Here is an 18,111-nt window from a genome sequence, read left to right on the forward strand (position 1 = left end):
CTCAACAAGCAACAAGTGCTGGTGAGGATGTGGAGAAAAGGGAACCCCAGCACACTGCTGGTGGGAATGCAGACTGGTGCAGCTACTGTGGAAAACAGGATGGAGTTACCTGACTGGTTTTGTACTAAGTAGCCTGTTTTTTGTTGTTTTTGTAGCTTTAATCTTATTTTATTTCAGCTTTTTCTTTAGCCTTCCAATATGCCTTTTCATCACTTTAAAAAAGTGTCATATCTTTTCTTAGATATTTTATTCTTTTCTTTGGGCCTCTTTACTTTTCAATAGCTCATATTCTCTGTAATTTCTTTAAGATCATGGAAAACTTTTCTTCATCTTGCCTATATCCTTCCAACCAATTTTTGGTAGTTCTACATAAATTCTTTGCTGATTCTTTTCTGGCTCTAACTCATTTTTTATGTGTTCAGTCCTATTAAAGAACAGGTATTGCCTGAAAAATGTTTGAGGCCAGATGCAAGCATGGAGTAGTTGAGAGAGGGGATCAATGGCATCAGTTTGTACTTCCATTTTGGATTTTTTTTTTTTCTTAAAACACTCCTTCACACAAGACATTTCCCTTGCTCTGGGGATATGTCTCACCTCAGCTTGCAGTGCGGTCAAGGTCACTGTAACCTTGAGATTCTGTGGGTCATCGGAGTCTATGTAGTACCTGGTTTGGTGCTAACTGCTTCCCTTCTCTTTTACCTCATTTGGCAGTCTCTCTGAGTTGGGAAACTAGATCATTGATAATAAAAATGTCATGTTGGTTTTTCTGTCTAGTATAGATATGATGTTCTATAGAAACGTTTCTTATTCTCTCAGGTAGATATTTAAACATAATATCTCTAATCAGAGTTTCCTTGAATGGGCTTTACTAGTAGAATTGTCCCAACTTTAGGGACATTTTTTTCCTGTTGAGGGGACGTGGTTTAGCTCTTAGCATCACTCCTCATTTAGATTCCAGATACATAATTTTTTTTTTTTTTTTTTTTTTTTTATAGTTTGTGGTTTGTGGTTGTGGCTGTGTCTTTGTTTCATTGACGAGAGGTATTCACTTTTTGTTAAGATTTTTTTTTTTTTTTTTTTTTTTTTTTAGTTTCTCTCTGGACTAAAGACTCAGGTACAAGTATCTTCCTTCTGTCATGTTTTTTAGTTTAGTTTAGTTTTTTGTTTGTTTTGTTTTACTGTCTCTGATGGCTCCTTTTTTGCTCTCTCTCCCTCCTTCCAACCCTCTCTTTCTCTACCTTCCCATTCTCTACCCTCTCCCACTCTTTAGCTACCTACCCCTTACATTAGGAACTTTTTCTAAACCCTGTTTTCAGTCCATTTCCTCTAGTTTAATTTTCTCTTTTTGAGTGATTTTATCTAATCCCATGTCTTTCATCTTCACCTCTATTCTAATGATCTTTTTTTTGTTTTCTACTTTCGGTTTTGAGATGTAGTTGACATACAGCACTGTGGATGTTGAAGGTATTCAGCATAATGACTTGATTCACATATATTATGAAGTGACTACCACAGTAAGTTTAGTTAACATCTATCATCCCATTTTGGAATGATTTTTAGACTAGCAGTTTGGCATTGACTTCTGAGCTCCATCTGTTTACTAAATACCTATAATACCTCAAAGTTCACATCCAAAATAAAATTGTTTATCTTCCTTGCAAAATGTGGTGATATTTACTACCTTATTTAATGGAATCTTTGTTCCCTCAAATTATTAAGGCTAAAGATATTTCAATCAACCATGCTTTTCCCAACTAATCATTTATCACTTCTGATTAATATCTATTTCTCCTGTGTTCACTATGTCTTATCATTGAGAGTGAAAGTCCATTGGAAGAGGAGAACTGTCACAAAGCTTCACATTTAATATACAGTTAACTGAAAAAGTTGATTTTGAATTATTTGAAAGTTAATTTTAGCTTTAATAAAAATCTATTATAAAGATGGTCTTGCTCACTTAACCTAAAATATTTTGGTAATTTAACATATTTTGTCCCAAGTCACCTTGTTTAAATGATAGTTTTTTGGTATACTTTTACCTCCTGGCTTTTTTTTTCTTTCTAGATCACTCTTTCTAAATTCTTATATCTATGAAATGTTTAAGACCAAACACTTTTTAGTTTTCTTTTACCATCCCCCTCCTCTAAATTTTTATTGTTTCCTAAATGATCCAGCTCTTAGACTTTTAAAATATCATGGTTAATGCCCTGGCCAGTGTGCCTCATCTTGTAGACCAAAAGTTGCGGTTTCGATTACTGGATAAAGCCACCTGGCTTTGATCCCTGGTGGGAGATTGTATGGGAAGCATCTGGTTGATGTTTCTCACATCCATGTCTCTCTCTCTCTCTCTCTCTCTCTCTCTCTCTCTCTCTCTCTCTCTCTTTCTCTCTCTCATCAATAAACATATAAAAAAATATCATGGTCAAGAATTTGGGGTAGTTTCTTTGTGAAAATAGTTAAGAAGCCACTGGGAAAGGATCTTCTATTACATTTTAATTTTTGTTTTTAAAATTACATGTTTAAATTAAACTTGCTTAATATTTAATCTTATGTATGAATAAAAAATAATGAATAGACTTTAATTTTTAGAGCAGTTTTAGGTTCACAGCAAAATTGAATGGAAAGTATGAAGGGTCACCCCTTCCCCAACCTCCCTGACCATCAAATCCCCACCAGTGGCACATTTGATGAATCATAATTGATGAACCAACATTGACACATCATGATCAACAAGTCTTAGTTTTAATTAGGGTACACTCTAATTTAATTTAGACCTTCTATGGCAGGAGTGGGGAACCTTTTTCTATGGCAGGAATGGGGAACCTTTTTCTGCCAAGGGCCATTAGGATATGTTTTAACATCATTCACAGGCCATACAAAATTATCAACTTAAAAATTAGCCTGCTATATTTGGGCAAACATTTAATTAACTCACCCTTAATGCCCTGGCTGGGCCAGAACAAATTATTTCATGGTTGGATGTTCCCCACCCGTGTCTATGGGTTTTGACAAATGTGCAATGAATGCCCTTCTAGTATCATGTAGAATAGCTTCCCTGCCCTAAATATCTCCTGCGATTTACCTATTCATCCCATCTGCCCACTCTCCCAAAGAACCCCTGGAAACTACTGGTGTTTTTATTATCTCCATAGTCTTGCTTGTTTTAGAATGTCATATAGTTGGAATCATACAGTAGGTAGCCTTTTCATATTGGCTTCTTTCACTTAGCAATATGCATTTAAATTTTTTCATGGCTTGATAGCTCATTTCATTTTAGTGCTGAATAATATTCCATCATATGGTGTACTACAGTTTGTTTATCTAGTTACTTTTTATTTTTATCTTTTTAAAAAAAATTATCTCTATTGTTGAAAGTATTATACATGTCACCTTTTCCCCCCTATTGACCCACTTCTCCCCTCCCGCCCCCCAGGCCTTTACTGCACTACTGTCTGTGTCCATGGGTTATGCAGATATACATATAAGCTTTTTGGTTAATCTCCTTTTTCTTCCCCTCTGAGATTCGTCAGTCTGTCCCATGGTTCCATGTCTCTGGATCTATTTTGTTCATATTTTTATTTTGTTTATTAGATTCCACAAATAAATGAGATCATGTCTTTCTCTTATCTAATTACTTTTTGAAGGACATGTTGGCTACTTCCAAGTTTTGGCAATTCTGCCAAAACTGCTGTAAACCTTTGTGTGCAGGTTATTGCGTGGACATATATTTTCAGATTATTTCAATAAATACCAAGGAGCATGATTGCTGGATTGTATGGGAAGAGTATGTTCAGTTTTAGTTTTGTGAAAAATTGCCAAACTGTCTTTCAAAGTGGCTGTACCATTTTGCAGTCCCACTGAAAAATGAGTGAGAGTTCCTGTTGCTTTACATCCTCTTCAGTACCGGTGTTTGGTGTTTGTCAGTGGTTTTTGTTTTTTGTTTTTTGGTGTGTTTTTTTTTGGATTTTAGTCATTCTAATAAGTGTGTAGTGGCATCTCATTATTTTAATTTACAATTCCCTAACAACATATGTTGTCCAGCATTTACATATGCTTATTTGTCATCTGTTTATCATCTTTGGTGAGATATCTGTTCAGACTTTTTGTTCATTTTTAAATTATGTTGTTTCTTTATTGTGGAGTTTTAAGAGTTCTTTTTATGCTTTGGATGAGTCCTCTATCATATATGTCTTTTTGTAAATATTCCTCCCAGTGTGGGTATTATCTTCTTATTTTCTTGACAATGCCTTTTAAAGCCCCGCCCCCCCCTAAAAAAATTAAAAAGCAGAAGTTTTTAATTTTAATGAAATCAAAATTATCAATTTTTTTTTTTCAGGATTGTACCTTTGGTGTTATATCTCAAGGTCATGTCCAAATCAAGGTCAGCTACATTGTCTCATATATTATCTTCCAGGTGTTTTATAGTTTTGCATTTTAAATTTAGGTCTATGATCCACTCTGAGTTTTTGTGTTTTTGTATGAGGGGTATAAGGTCTATATCTAAATTCAGATTTTTGCATGTTGATGTCCATCAACATCTGTTAAAAAATCTGATCCTTTCTTTGTCAAAGATCAGTTGACTCTATTAGTATAGGTCTATCTCTGGCTCTCTCCTGTTCCTTCGATTTTTTTTAAGATTTGTGAATCAAGTAATCTTACACCAATTTCTATTATTAAGTGTGAAATATGTCATGTTATTTTTAGAAATAGATACATTATTGGTGGTCATTTTAGTAAATTTTGTATGTAATGGTAACTGTCACTATGGAAAGAAATAAAATTGTAATATTTCCACTTTAAAAAACTAGGGTTTTATACAGTAGCTTTTTTGTAAGTTCATGTTGATTATTTAATACCTTTTAAAGAATTTCACTTTTTCAAATATGAAATAATTATTTAAATATGACTATGAAAAGTCTCTATTAATCTTCTAAGGTAACATTGTCCAGTATGAGGAATCATTATAGCTATTATTATATTTTTTAAAAAACTATTGCTTGTTTAGTGTTAAGACATAATTACTTATTTGAAATTTTTTATGGTGGAAATCAATGTATATAAACACTTTAGTTTATGAAGTGAATTGAGCTAGATTTTGGAAGATGCTTATAAATACATGGCACTTTTTTTTTTTTTTTTTTTTTTTTTTTTTTTTTTTTTACTTAAAGCCCAATTCAGGAGAAAATAATTTAAAGTAACACAAAGTAATATGTGGTAAGTACAGTGTAGATGGCAGTGCATTGAAGCCATTAAAGTTATGATGACTGATAACTGGAAACTATTGCTAGCACTTTGCTGGTTTCTACTGATGGTATCTTTAAACTTTTGTGTGAGAAACACAATAAATTTGCAATAAAAGTCTTCAGGTAAGCCCTGGCTGGTGTGGCTCAGTTGGCTGAGTGTAAGCACCGAAGGGTCACTGGTTCAGTTCCTGGTCAGGGCATATACCTGGGTTGCAAGTTTGATCCCTAGTCGGGGAGCATATGGAAGGCAGCCGATTGATGTTTCTCTCTCAGATCCATCTTTCTCCCTTCCTTTCTCTCAAAAATCAATTAAAAAAAAGAAAAGGAAAAGTCTTTAGGTAATTGGAATGATTGTCAGCCATGACCAACTGTTATGAGTATATTATTATTTCAATTTTATTCAGGTATAATTTACTTATAATAAGTTGTACCCATTTTAGTGAACAATGTGATGAACTTTGACAAACGCATACAGCTGTGTAACTGTGACCACTGCTATGATTCTGAGCGTTTCTGTCACGCCGGCAAGCTCCCTTGTGCCCTCTTGACATCAACACTCCCCCCACCCCCACCCCCATCTCAGGTCTCAGGCACTTGATCTGCTTTCTATATTGTTAATTGGTTTGTATTTTCTAGAATTCTTTGTAGTGTGTTTTGCTAAATGCAGAAGGTACGGTATTAAAAATGGATGGTAAATTGATATTTTGTAAAGTAAACAATATGTTTTATTGTAGTAAAATTTTTGAGATGCTCAAATAAAGTTCAGTTGGGATCATGCACCATTTTTGGTTTTAAGATTTCCTGCCTTGTCTCCTCTCTGTAATAACGTAAATCAGTATTGTATGGAACTTAATATATAGATTAACTCATGACACATTATGTTGCAAAGCAAATTATCCTTTGCCCTTTTGTAGTTAAACTGTTATCTCCTTGTTTGCTTTTAAAAGTTGATAAACAATTTGAGAAATAAAAGTCTACAGGTCCAATCCCATTAGAATTTAATTTCCTCCTTATTTCATAGTTATCACTCAAAAGACAATTTAACCTTGCTCTGTGAAGGCTATTTGCCATGTCCTTATGCCCTCCTGCTCAGACCTCTGGGGATGGGACAGTGAGGGTGGATAAAATAGCTCTTCATACCTTTCTGTTCTTTGTGGCTCCTCTTACTCACACATGATCTATTCTAAATGCATGCTGAAAAGTAGTGGTTGTTATCATAGAGAAAATAGCTCCACCAAGATGAGCTCTTTGAATTCTTTTATGACTTTTTATCAAGTGGACTGAACTTCGGTTCCTTTATATAGGAAAGAGTTAGGAATTCTTTGCATGTTATAATGAGTGGAGTTTTCTGCCTTTTTCCCAGAAAAGTTCTGTTTGTAGAATTTGTGCTGCTTCATTTATTAGTCTATATATATATATATATATATTTCAATAAATATATATATATTGATTTCAGAGAGGAAGGGAGAGGGAGAGAGAGGAGAGAGATAGAAACATCAATGATGAGAGAGAGTCATTGATTGGCTGCCTCATGCACGTCCCCGACTGGGGATCAAGCCTGCAACCTGGGCATGTGTCCTGACCAGGAATCAAACATGGCCTCCTGGTTCATAGCTCGATGCTCAACCTTTCCTAAGAAAGGGTGTGTGAGAAAGAATAAAATATACTTACTCAGTTTTCTCACTTGATTGATATGTTGCCTGAATAATTAAATTTTAAATTGAAAATCACTGTCTTTCAGAATTTTTGAATTAGCATTGTCTTCCTGCTCACAGCTGTAAAGTCTAAAGTCTTTTGATTCAGTTTCTAATATTCATGGTGGTTTGGATGCCATTGGTTTAACTGTATAGGAAAGTAAGTAGAAGTAGAACATCTGGGTGGGAGGGTATCATATTTTTAAAACTTTCAAGGTGGGGAAGATAAAAAAGGGATTCAAGGGAGAGGGTTGAACAGAGGCCAGCTGATAGCAGTGTCCATTGTGTTTAGAGAATGAGGACATCCATGTGAGGAGAGTGTGGGATGCAGTTGGAACATAGCAGATTGAGGCTCTGTAATGGGTGCTTCTGGCCTGGAGCTTTGAATCTGTTTTGTAGGCACTTTTTCATCCAGCTGTCACCAGTTGTATGAAGCCTTCCTTAACTTATGTTAGGCAAAATGATTGAGCTCTCGTTTATTCTCTCTTAGTAGTTTGTGTGTTGCATACACATCCATGTATTCACACATGCGTTCACGTGCGCACACATACCTCTTTAATTATCTGTGTGCCTGTCATCCCCACCCCCATTAGAATAGATCTTCTCATATGGGAGTGACACATTAGGTCTGTGTTAAAGCACAACAGGTCAGTTCTTAACATTTATGGTGGTTGGGATGCCATTGAAGCCTGGGGGATGGGCAGGAGGAAGAAGGAATTAACGGAAGAGAGAAGAGAAGGTTATTGCAGCGTCCGCATTTGGAGAAATCAGCCTCAGATGTAACAGTCTGCTAAGAGTTGGAGGGATATTACTTTCAAATAATTGTATTCTCATCATCCCCATGGGTCTAATCATTCTTAACTTTGAAAATACTCTTATTTTAATACATTGTTGTATGCATTTTGTTCTAATTTCTCCTTCCTCCCATTTGGTTCCTTTGAGAATAGTCTGAAACAATTTTTTTAAAGACCAGTGATGTTTTGGTTTCATAACTGATGGTTCATATTAATAATGATCTGGAATATCTTAATTCCATTTGTTTAAAGAAAAACACTAAAATGGGGAATTTTGAATAAAAATAATTGATAACATTCTTTTATTATCATTTATAGGCATTTCTTTATTCTGAGAAAATACATCCCCTAAGAATGTTAACCTTGATATTGCCAGAAAGATATTCTTTCCCAAGTAGATGAAGTTTGAAATATTATTAGAATTCTCCTACTTCATTGTTATGAAGCACAACTAGTTCCTCCACAAAATTGTAGTATTAAAAATAAAATATTTTCACTAAGATGACTGATCATTCAGAAAAAGTCAAGAATTGATTAAATGTTGTTTGTGTGGTTTTTGATTGATTGCTCAAAAGCCAGGCAATATATATTTTATTTAAAAATGTGCACCATATTACAAAGTTCTGAATAACATAGGACTGATGAATATTAACTTTTCAAGATACTTTTCGATTGGCTAGTGCTCTACCAGAACAAGAGACTACTGTATTTTAGAAATTTCATAATGTTAATTACAATTTATTGAGCACTTACTATATGCTTGCCCTGGCCCAAGTACTTTAAAACACCCTTGATGAGGTGGGTCTTGTTTATCATCAGATGAGGAAATTGAAGCACAAGTCAAATTTCTTGCCCAAGATCATGCAGGTAGCAAGTGGCGGCAGGGGGGATGTTTGCCTCTGGATTTTGTGTCTCTTCATTAGTAAGCATACTTCTTTCCAAGTATTATGGGAAAGATTTAAGGACCATGAGTCCTGCAAATGGCATCATATGTAAATGGAATATATACCTCCCCTGTCATCAGATGACTGTTTTGTTTGCTAATTTTCCACCGTGGATCATTTTTCAAAAATTTTCTGGATCTTCTAGAATTTTATACCCTGTTCTAGCTACAGTCTTTCCTGAATGAAAAAAAGATCGACCTACATAAGATTATTATTTAATTAAAATTTTCTTTTAAATTTCTTGTTTAGAAATTAACAGGGTTTTCTTTGAAAAACTTCCTGTACTCATTCAGACTACATTGGTATCCATGTTAAATGTTTGTGGTTGATAGATACGATTTTATATTACTTTTTATACTGTCTTATAGTGTTCTTTTACAAACCGTCTAAAGCAGCGGTTCTCAACCTGTGGGTCGCGACCCTTTTGGTGGTTGAACGACCCTTTCACAGGGGTCTCCTAAGACCATCCTGCATATCAGATATTTATATTATGATTCATAACAGTAGCAACATTACAGTTATGAAGTAACAACGAACATAATTTTATGGTTGGGTCACAACATGAAGAACTGTATTTAAAGGGCCAGAAGGTTGAGAACCACTGATTTAAAACTTTTCCAGCTGCTATTTCTCCTAAGTGGTATTTTTAAGGAAAAGTCACACCATGTTTCTTCCTGAACATTCAACTGTCTGGTATTCTATCAGATGTTTTGCAAGGCTTCAGCAAGCCCTTACCCTGAATGTCTTCAAGAGGCGATGCAGTGGGCAGAACACTGCCGCGGAGACACCTGTAGAGATCAGCACACCTGCCCTCAAGCAAAAGGCAGTAATTAGTTGCTCATATTCCCTTGCAAGCTTCCCCAGAGTGGCTGCACATGAAACACAAAGATCACAGCGATGCTGTCATGAGCTGCGCTCTGTCAGAGTTGTTTACGCCCATTCAATTTTTAATGTTCCTGTAAGACATTTTGATGGGAACCCTGAGCCTGTGGGGATTTGCATGCTTGATCAAACCTGTGATGATTTAAATATAGAAATAAAGAGAAACCTTTGGATTACATTGACTGTTAACTTTTAGGACAGCGTTAGTGGGAAACAGTAATATGACACTCAGGGCAAAGTTGTGTTTGATCTACCTTCACAACTTTTTTGTTTCTTGACAGCAGGTACAGCTTCAGTACATTTAAACATGTTCTTTACTGTGTGTAGATCCAAGTGCATGTGGGTATCTGGATGGCATGGTCTGAATATTTTAAAAGATGATTTTATACCAACTACTTTTTATTGAAATTGAACGACTCTTTTTTTTTTTTTTGTCACTTGTTCTTTTTTTTTTTTAATTTTAATTTTTTTTATTGCTTAAAGTATTACAAAGGGTATTACATATGTGTCCATTTTATCCCCCCGCCCTAGACAGTCCCCTAGCCTCCCCTATCCCCCAATGTCTTATGTCCACTGGTTATGCTTATATGCATGCATACAAGTCCTTTAGTTGATCTCTTACCCCCCTACCTCCTGCCCCCCAACCCTCCCCGGCCTTCCTGCTGCAGTTTGACAATCTGTTTGAGGCAGCTCTGCCTCTGTATCTATTATTGTTCAAAAGTTTATAATGGTCTCTATTATCCATGAATGAGTGAGATCATGTGGTATTTTTCCTTCATTGACTGGCTTATTTCACTTAGCATAATGTTTTCCAGTTCCATCCATGACGTTGCAAATGGTAAGAGTTCCTTCCTTTTTAGAGCAGCATAGTATTCCATCGTGTAGATGTACCACAGTTTTCTAATCCATTCATCTACTGATGGGCACTTAGGCTGTTTCCAGATCTTAGCTATGGTGAATTGTGCTGCTATGAACATGGGGGTGCATATATCCTTTCTGATTGGTGTTTCTGGTTTCTTGGGATATATTCCTAGAAGTGGGATCACAGGGTCAAATGGGAGTTCCATTTTCAGTTTTTTAAGGAAACTCCATACTGTCTTCCACAGTGGCTGCACCAGTCTGCATTCCCACCAGCAGTGCACAAGTGTTCCTTTTTCTCCACATCCTCTCCAGCACTTATCGTTTGTTGATTTGTTGATGATAGCCAGTCTGACAGGTGTGAGATGGTACCTCATTGTTGTTTTGATTTGCATCTCTCGGATGATTAGTGACTTTGAGCATGTTTTCATATGTCTCTTGGCTTTCTGAATGTCCTCTTTTGAAAGGTGTCTATTTAGGTCCTTTGCCCATTTTTTGATTGGATTGTTTATCTTCCTTTTGTTAAGTTGTATGAGTTCCCTATAAATTTTGGAGATTAGGCCCTTATCAGATATGACATTGGCAAATATGTTTTCCCACACAGTGGGTTTTCTCGTTGTTTTGTTGATGGTTTCTTTTGCTGTGCAGAAGCTTTTTATTTTGATGTAGTCCCATTTGTTCATTTTCTCTTTAGTTGAAATTGAACGACTCTTAATTATCAACCTTTCAGTCCTTCCATATTGTCATACACAGTTTATATTATTAAAGGCTGAGATGAATTTTAGTGAAATACAGTAGTGGATGTGAAGTGGATATATTGGGGCCAAAGGCATCTATTACACAAGTACTTAGAGGTCTTTTTTGCCCTTATTTTAGTTTAAACACTATCTGTGTCCTAGATACTATGTGGCTAGAGCAGTGATGGCGAACCTATGACACGCGTGTCAGAGGTGACACGCGAACTCATTTTTTTGGTTGATTTTTCTTTGTTAAGTGGCATTTAAATATATAAAACAAATATCAAAAATATAAATCTTTGTTTTACTATGGTTGCAAATATCAAAAAATTTCTATATGTGACACAGCACCAGAATTAAGTTAGGGTTTTTCAAAATGCTGACACGCCGAGCTCAAAAGGTTCGCCATCACTGGGATAGAAGGTAGTGTTTTACCAGGTGACCTTGCAAGTAGTTTTTAACTCTGAGATTTAGTTCTTTTATTATATTTGTATAAGTCATTAATAAACAGCCTTGTAAAAGATATATTACTGATTCTTAAATCTATTCAGTTTGAAAAATGTTATAATTTCTAATATTGCAAATTCAGTTCACATTTATTCTGAGAGAAAATACAACCCTAGCATCTCATCAGTTAAGCATTGTATGGCGGATATCCGTACTTCTTAAATTGGTTCTTAGAAACAAATGGGCATTGTGGAGCTGTCAGATTATAGTACAACTAAAGAAGATATTATTCAGCATTGGACTCTCATTGACAGAGCTGGCAACTTGAGGTGCTAGTGAATTCAGTCAGTCCACTGTGCCTCACATTTTCCTTCATTAATGCATAGGTAGAATCTTCCAGTGGGTTTCTGAGCAGTTATTCATTAGTCTTTAGCGAAAAATGAAATGACTAATATGAATGTTAAAAAGCTTACCTCTAGATTTTATGTTTGCCTGCCTTTCTTGGCTGTACGTCTGAATGTGGATGGAGCTGGATTGCTCCACTTGTGAGCTGATGATAGTGATGATGATAGTGATGGTAGGTAGTATCAACAAAGTACTCGCATGTTATATGTGGAACACTTTGCCTCGCTTATGCCTCATTGACTTGCAGGAATTTCACAAGTCATTCCTAAGAACTGATCTGTCTATAGTGGCCTTATGAATTCCTAATAATTTCTTTACATGCTGCATAAAACATTTGGCACTCTGCTTCTTACGTAAATGCTCATGTACCCTAGGTCAGTATGTTCTTTATCTTTTTGTCCTTGGTGCTAACTCAATGTGATCAGTGTTGGTTGGATTAGTAAATGATTGAAAATACTGTGCAATGTGTGTGAATAGCCCATGGTACACTAGTAAAGAATGGATCATAACACTTCTAGTAATAAAAATGACTTCTTCCCCTTGCCCCTCCTCCCCCCAGTCCTAGGTTGATTATTTTTTCCCAAGAATAAGTATGTAAGAGCACTGGCCAGGTAACTCAGTTGATTAGAGCATCTTCCAGATACACCAAGGTTGCGAGTTTGATACCCGGTCAGGGCACATACAAGAATCAACCAACCAATAAATAGGTGGAACAATAGATCTCTCTCTCTCTCTCTCTTTTCTCTCCCCCTTTCTCTCCCCTTTCTCTCTCTAAAAATCAATAAAAAGAATAAATAACTATGATTTGATTTTAACTTTACCTTTTCACTGTTAGTGCATCAAAAATATTTTGTGACAAAACACATTTTTACTATAGTAAAGTTAAATTCTTCTTACTCTAAGTCATGATCTGGACCCATTTAGCTTACTTAGGTTTGTTTTCCACATTTTCTCTAACCCTGTTTCTCCCTGGTGCAGGACAGACTTTTCACCCCGTTTCAGGATAAGCCATACTTCCTTCTGGCATCATGCCTTGGTCTCTGAGCTCCAATTTCATGAACTTTTGAGTTACTTCTGTTTTTGACTCATCAGTTTAGAACTAAATCATATGCGTCCCTATGGTTTGCAAAATGTGTGTCTCCATCTAGCTTCATTACTTTATTTTTAAATTTAAAAAATTTAATCCTTTTCTTTCTGATGTATGGCAGAATGCTATGTACCTGGTAGTCACTCAGGAAAACTGTACATGCTAGTTAACCTCTAGCTCTATAGTAGGAAAGTAAGCTTTCTCTCAAAGAAAATGAGAAAGACAGACAGAGACAGATAGGAGGGAAGGAAAGAGGGAGGGAAGTCGGGAGGAAAGAGGAAGGAAGCAAGAAGGAAGGGAGGAGAAGACGGAGGAAGGGAGGAAGGGAGATATAGAGGGACAGAGGGAGGGCAGACCAGGAATCATATTTTGTGGAATAAGGAAAGAGCATTGATTTTGGAATTTGAAAACTTGAGTTTAAATTCTGATTCCGTGTACTGGCTTTTAAATCTTGGGTAAGTTCCATAATTTTGGGGTATAAATAATACTAATACCTACTTGGTAAACTTGTTATTAAATTATATAATGTATGTAAAGTCCTTATTACCACATTCTCTGGTACATAATACATGTGTAACAAAGGTTTGCTAACTTGAATATTTTCCTGTGAGGAAAGTGAAGTTTAGAGAGCTGAACAGAAGTCATACAGCCAGTACATTGTGGAAGGAGGGTTAGTAACCCAGTTTTATATTTTGTTTTGTTTTTCCATTAGAATGGGGTACCAAGCAAAGTGCTGGCCTTGAACACCTCCTGGGTGCTCAGTGAAGCAAGGCCATAGGGGTGTATGGTTTTGCCCTGTGATGGGACAAAACAACTGTTGTAGCCTTGAAGTATTTTATCATTTTGCCCGTTCTAATTATTTGTGTTTATTGTTAGCATTTCTCTCTTCCGTTTCAAGTAATGTCTTGAATATCTTCTTCAATCGCTTGGGAGGATTTTATGTGAGTAGTTGGCAGGAGCAACTATTTAGCAATAGGTGACTTGGAGTATAAAGTAGACAAAGAAATATATCTATTTTTTTTTAAAGCAAACATTTTAGCAACTTCCTGTACTTTTAGAGTTCTGATTATGGTTTGTTCTCTTTTCTGAGATGCTGTTGGAAACCATATGTGTGTGTCTTAGGGCACCAGTTTTTGGTTAGAACAGATAATGATAGTGTGCACCCAGGGGTACATGAGTGGAAATACAGTGGACTTATTGGTAAAAAGAGTTATTTCTTCCATTATATGATTCAGTTGATAAATACTACATACAAACTAAGGCATGAAAATCATTTGCTGGATAAGAGTGGGCAAAATACCACATAATTTCATTAACCTTTAAGCAGTGAAATTATAAATCCCTTCGCAAATGATTAAGGTTATCATTGCCTATCACCCCCTTTTGATACCTACAGACTGTTAATTCTTCTCTGTCCTGCTGAGTCTTATTAAAACTTCTGACTGATGTTCTTTTATTAAAAGGTTTAGAATTTACCAATTTAAAACACTTGCTTCACACTATCACCTCTAATTTAACTGGGCCATTAAACACAGTATTTTGCAAAGGGAAAAAGGCAATAGCTATTTCCTTAAAAAAATTAATAAATTGAAATGAATTTTAAACTCTGCTTAGAGGTGAGCCACTATTCTATACTACTAAGTCTTTTGATAGTTGATTTGTTCCTTTAGTATGCAAATTTCAGATTTACAAAGATCTACTGCTTTTATTTAAGAAATATGCCTGGAGGCTAGATTGGTAAGCTTTAGGGAGATATCCAGTTTGGTGTGAAATAGATAGTTGTTAAAGGATCACATGAGTTGGGTCCCAGAAGAAGAGTAGAGCTGAGACAGATGAGAAAAACTGACTCCATTTCATTTCATGTGGCTAAAAACACCACTACATTAAAAATGAAGACAATGAATGATGGCAACACAAAGGAAATGAGTGCGAATAAACCATATTTTGGGTGCAGATTTTGTGAAAAGTTCTGACTTGTGAGAAGTTTAAAGGAAAAGGCTCACTATGTTATTGAGCAGAGAAGCGTGGCTCATCATTCTGGAAAGCCAGCCTCTTGAGAGCTCTACAGCTTTTGGAGGGAATACTCTTCCAGGAAGGAGTGAGCTCTCCTGTCCCGTCAGCACCAACACTTCTGGCCAATGAAGTGAAAGATGTCACAGAACAGCCTCTGGTTTAAAATAAAGCACTCAAGGTGGCTCTCTTAGGTCGGAGACTATAGGTAATCTGGTTTGCAGGTGTTAAGCAAATAATGTAATAGACGTCTAGCTTTGTGGAAGCTTTATATCACTGATCTTTTGGAATCTCTGACTTCCAAACAGTTTTTCTCCTTCAATAATTTAAAAAAGATGAAATATATTTCCTTATTAATAGCTTTTAGAGTCCTCTAATTTTTTTTTTTAAAGGTACTTCTGTCTGTCTTTTTTGGATGTTTTAAGCACTTAAGACGTTTAGAGAGAGAATATCCAAACAGCATCATCTAGCAATGGAAATGGCCTCTGTGTGTGCCTGTTGTGTATCTCTGTTGGTGGACAGTGAGGCACAGAGGGCAAGGGTGGAGGTGGAAGTCCCTAACCCCTTTACCATCAAGGACTCCACTCCCTCTATGCAGGCATATATGTATGAGTAAATATATTTATATACCTTTTTCTATTTAGCATCACTTTATTTTTATTCTTTAAGATTTTTTTAAACTTTTGACTAGTTGCTTTGTTCACTTGGTTCAAATTTAAAAAGTTCAAGGGCTTTGAAATTTCTCTTGTATATATCCTAGAACCTTAATACTTTTTAAATATACATGTAACCAGTGTCATCTTTTTGTGTGTTTCTTTCTAGAGATATGTAAACATATGAAATTAATCTATTTCTTTTTGCTCATGTATTGATTTATTTATTTACCTTGTGAGCATTGTATTTTAGAGTTTCTTAAAAAATGCTAAATTACATTAAAAATATAGGATATATATATGTGTGTGTGTATATATATATGTATATATATATATACAAACACACAAACATATAGCCTTATTCAGATATTTCTGTAATTTTTTTTTGAAACATTACAGTTAATTCAAGAACTAACATCCTACTTGCCCCTGCTACTTTGTGAAGAATTACCTGCAAGTCTCCGGAAGGTTCCCTGGTTCTGAATCAGGCCTGACTTGCCCTGTGGCCTCTGTGCGCCATGTTCCGAGGCCCGTGCAGTTTTCGTGCTCACACAGCAACGTTTGATGCTCTTGAGGAATTCTCATTTGGACCTGCTGGGCTCAGAGCACATTCCTTTGTGTCGTCTTTCATTATTTCATCCTGGTACTCTACCCACTTTTGCTTCAAAATTTCCATTTTCTGTGAGCTCATATTTGTATTCATACTTGGTTTTATGTAGTTTGATGTTTTCTGATCTTAGTTGAGATCTAAGTTCAAGAATACTGGGAACCATCTAAGGCTGTTTTGTTCTTTAAAATTTTACTTTTATTGAGTCAGTAAATGGTAGTGATTGAGAGTATGAGATCTAGAGCTAGGTTGCCTGGGTGTGAGGCCTAAGCAGGTGACTTTAGGCAAGTTACATAACTTCTTTCTGCCTTAGGTTTCTGACCTTTATTAAGTGGGAAGTAACAATATTATGTACTTCAGAGATGCGATGATTAAGTTATGTTATATAGTTGCATAGCACATATAAAATGTTAGCTATTTGTATTTCTGTGATATACTTGTGATTAAATTTGATTTTTATAGGGTACAATTTAGTATTTTTCACATTATAATTTTGAGATTTAGGGAACCTTATAAGTCTTGATTCCAGGACCAAATGTGAGGGTGACTTGAGAGAGAAAAAAACAACAATTCTCTTTTTTTCCTTTCCTTGTTAGTTGAGTGTAGTGTATATATATATTTTTCATGTTGTTCCTTTTTTTGTGAGTAGAGAAGCACTGTTCAATAGAATTATCATGCAATAATTTTACATTTTCTAGTGGCCACATTAATCAAGTAAAAAGAAATATGTTTAATTAATTTTGCTTATATTTTTTACTTAACTCAATATATCAAAATTATTATCTTTTCAACATGTAATTGATATAAAATTATTAAGGTATTTTACAGTCATTTTTGTGTTGTCTTTAAAATCTATTGTGTATATTATATTTACAGCGCATCTCAATTCGGACTAGTCACATTGCAAGTGCCCAGTAAGCTCATGTGACTAATGGCCATAGTCTTAGACTGCACAGCTATAGGGTATAAACTACATTATATATATATATATTTCACAGAGAGGGGGAAAGAGATAGAAACATCAATGATGAGAGAGAATCATTGATCGGCTGCCTCCTGCACACCCCACACTGAAGAGTGAGCTTGCAACCAGGGCCTGTTCCCTGACGGGAAATCGAACCATGACCTCCTGGTTCCTAGGTCAACGCTCAACCACCGAGCCACACCACTGGGCTGGGTATAAATTTGTCCTTTTTAAGTTAGGGAATTTTTTATTTTATTTTACAATAATTGATAAAGCTAGATGCATCTCATAGGTAGGTAGAAATTACAAGTTTGTAGTGTGAAAAGAGAGGTAGGGAAAAGATTTGGATTTGGGAATGACCAATGAATATATAGATGGTAATTGAAATCTTGAAGTCAGGGGCAGAATGAAATCATAATATCCCTACGGATAAACCCTAGGGAATTCCTAGAAAGGAAGCCAGGGTAAAATAGTGAAAACCCATAGGCCAGAGGAGAGTTGTAAGGTGGTCATTCCCTGAAAAGCAATGGAAAAGAGTTTCAAAAAGGCTGGCAGGTAGGAGTGCCAAATGCACAGTCTAGCTGTGTGAGGCATGAAAATAGTCAATTATTCGGTTATTGCCAACCTTAGCAATGACCGTTTCAGTAGAGTGATGACCAAGGAAGCCAAATTGTGGTAGTTTGAACATTGAACAAAAATTGAACTGAAGACAGTGACACTATATTATTGTTTTATGAAACTTAACACATTTTGTACTGCTCAGGAGTTTTCTTGTGTTCCGCGCGC

General features: G+C 35.7%; 1 protein-coding gene across 2 annotated transcripts in view; it reads left to right on the forward strand.

The window, feature by feature from the left end:
• The window catches only part of GTDC1 (glycosyltransferase like domain containing 1), a 313,164-nt gene that overhangs the window by 12,048 nt on the left and 283,005 nt on the right, over nt 1–18,111 (forward strand). The window contains exon 1 of one of the 2 annotated variants that reach the window (XM_036320157.1): nt 4,336–4,381. The exons of the other annotated variant lie outside the window; for it this stretch is intronic. The gene's annotated coding sequence lies outside the window, so the exon portion shown is untranslated. Of the gene's footprint in view, nt 1–4,335; nt 4,382–18,111 lie in introns of those variants that run through there. 2 annotated transcript variants of the gene reach the window in all.

Source organism: Myotis myotis, unplaced genomic scaffold (genome assembly GCF_014108235.1).
Source record: "Myotis myotis isolate mMyoMyo1 unplaced genomic scaffold, mMyoMyo1.p scaffold_m19_p_8, whole genome shotgun sequence".
Classification (NCBI taxonomy): domain Eukaryota; kingdom Metazoa; phylum Chordata; class Mammalia; order Chiroptera; family Vespertilionidae; genus Myotis; species Myotis myotis.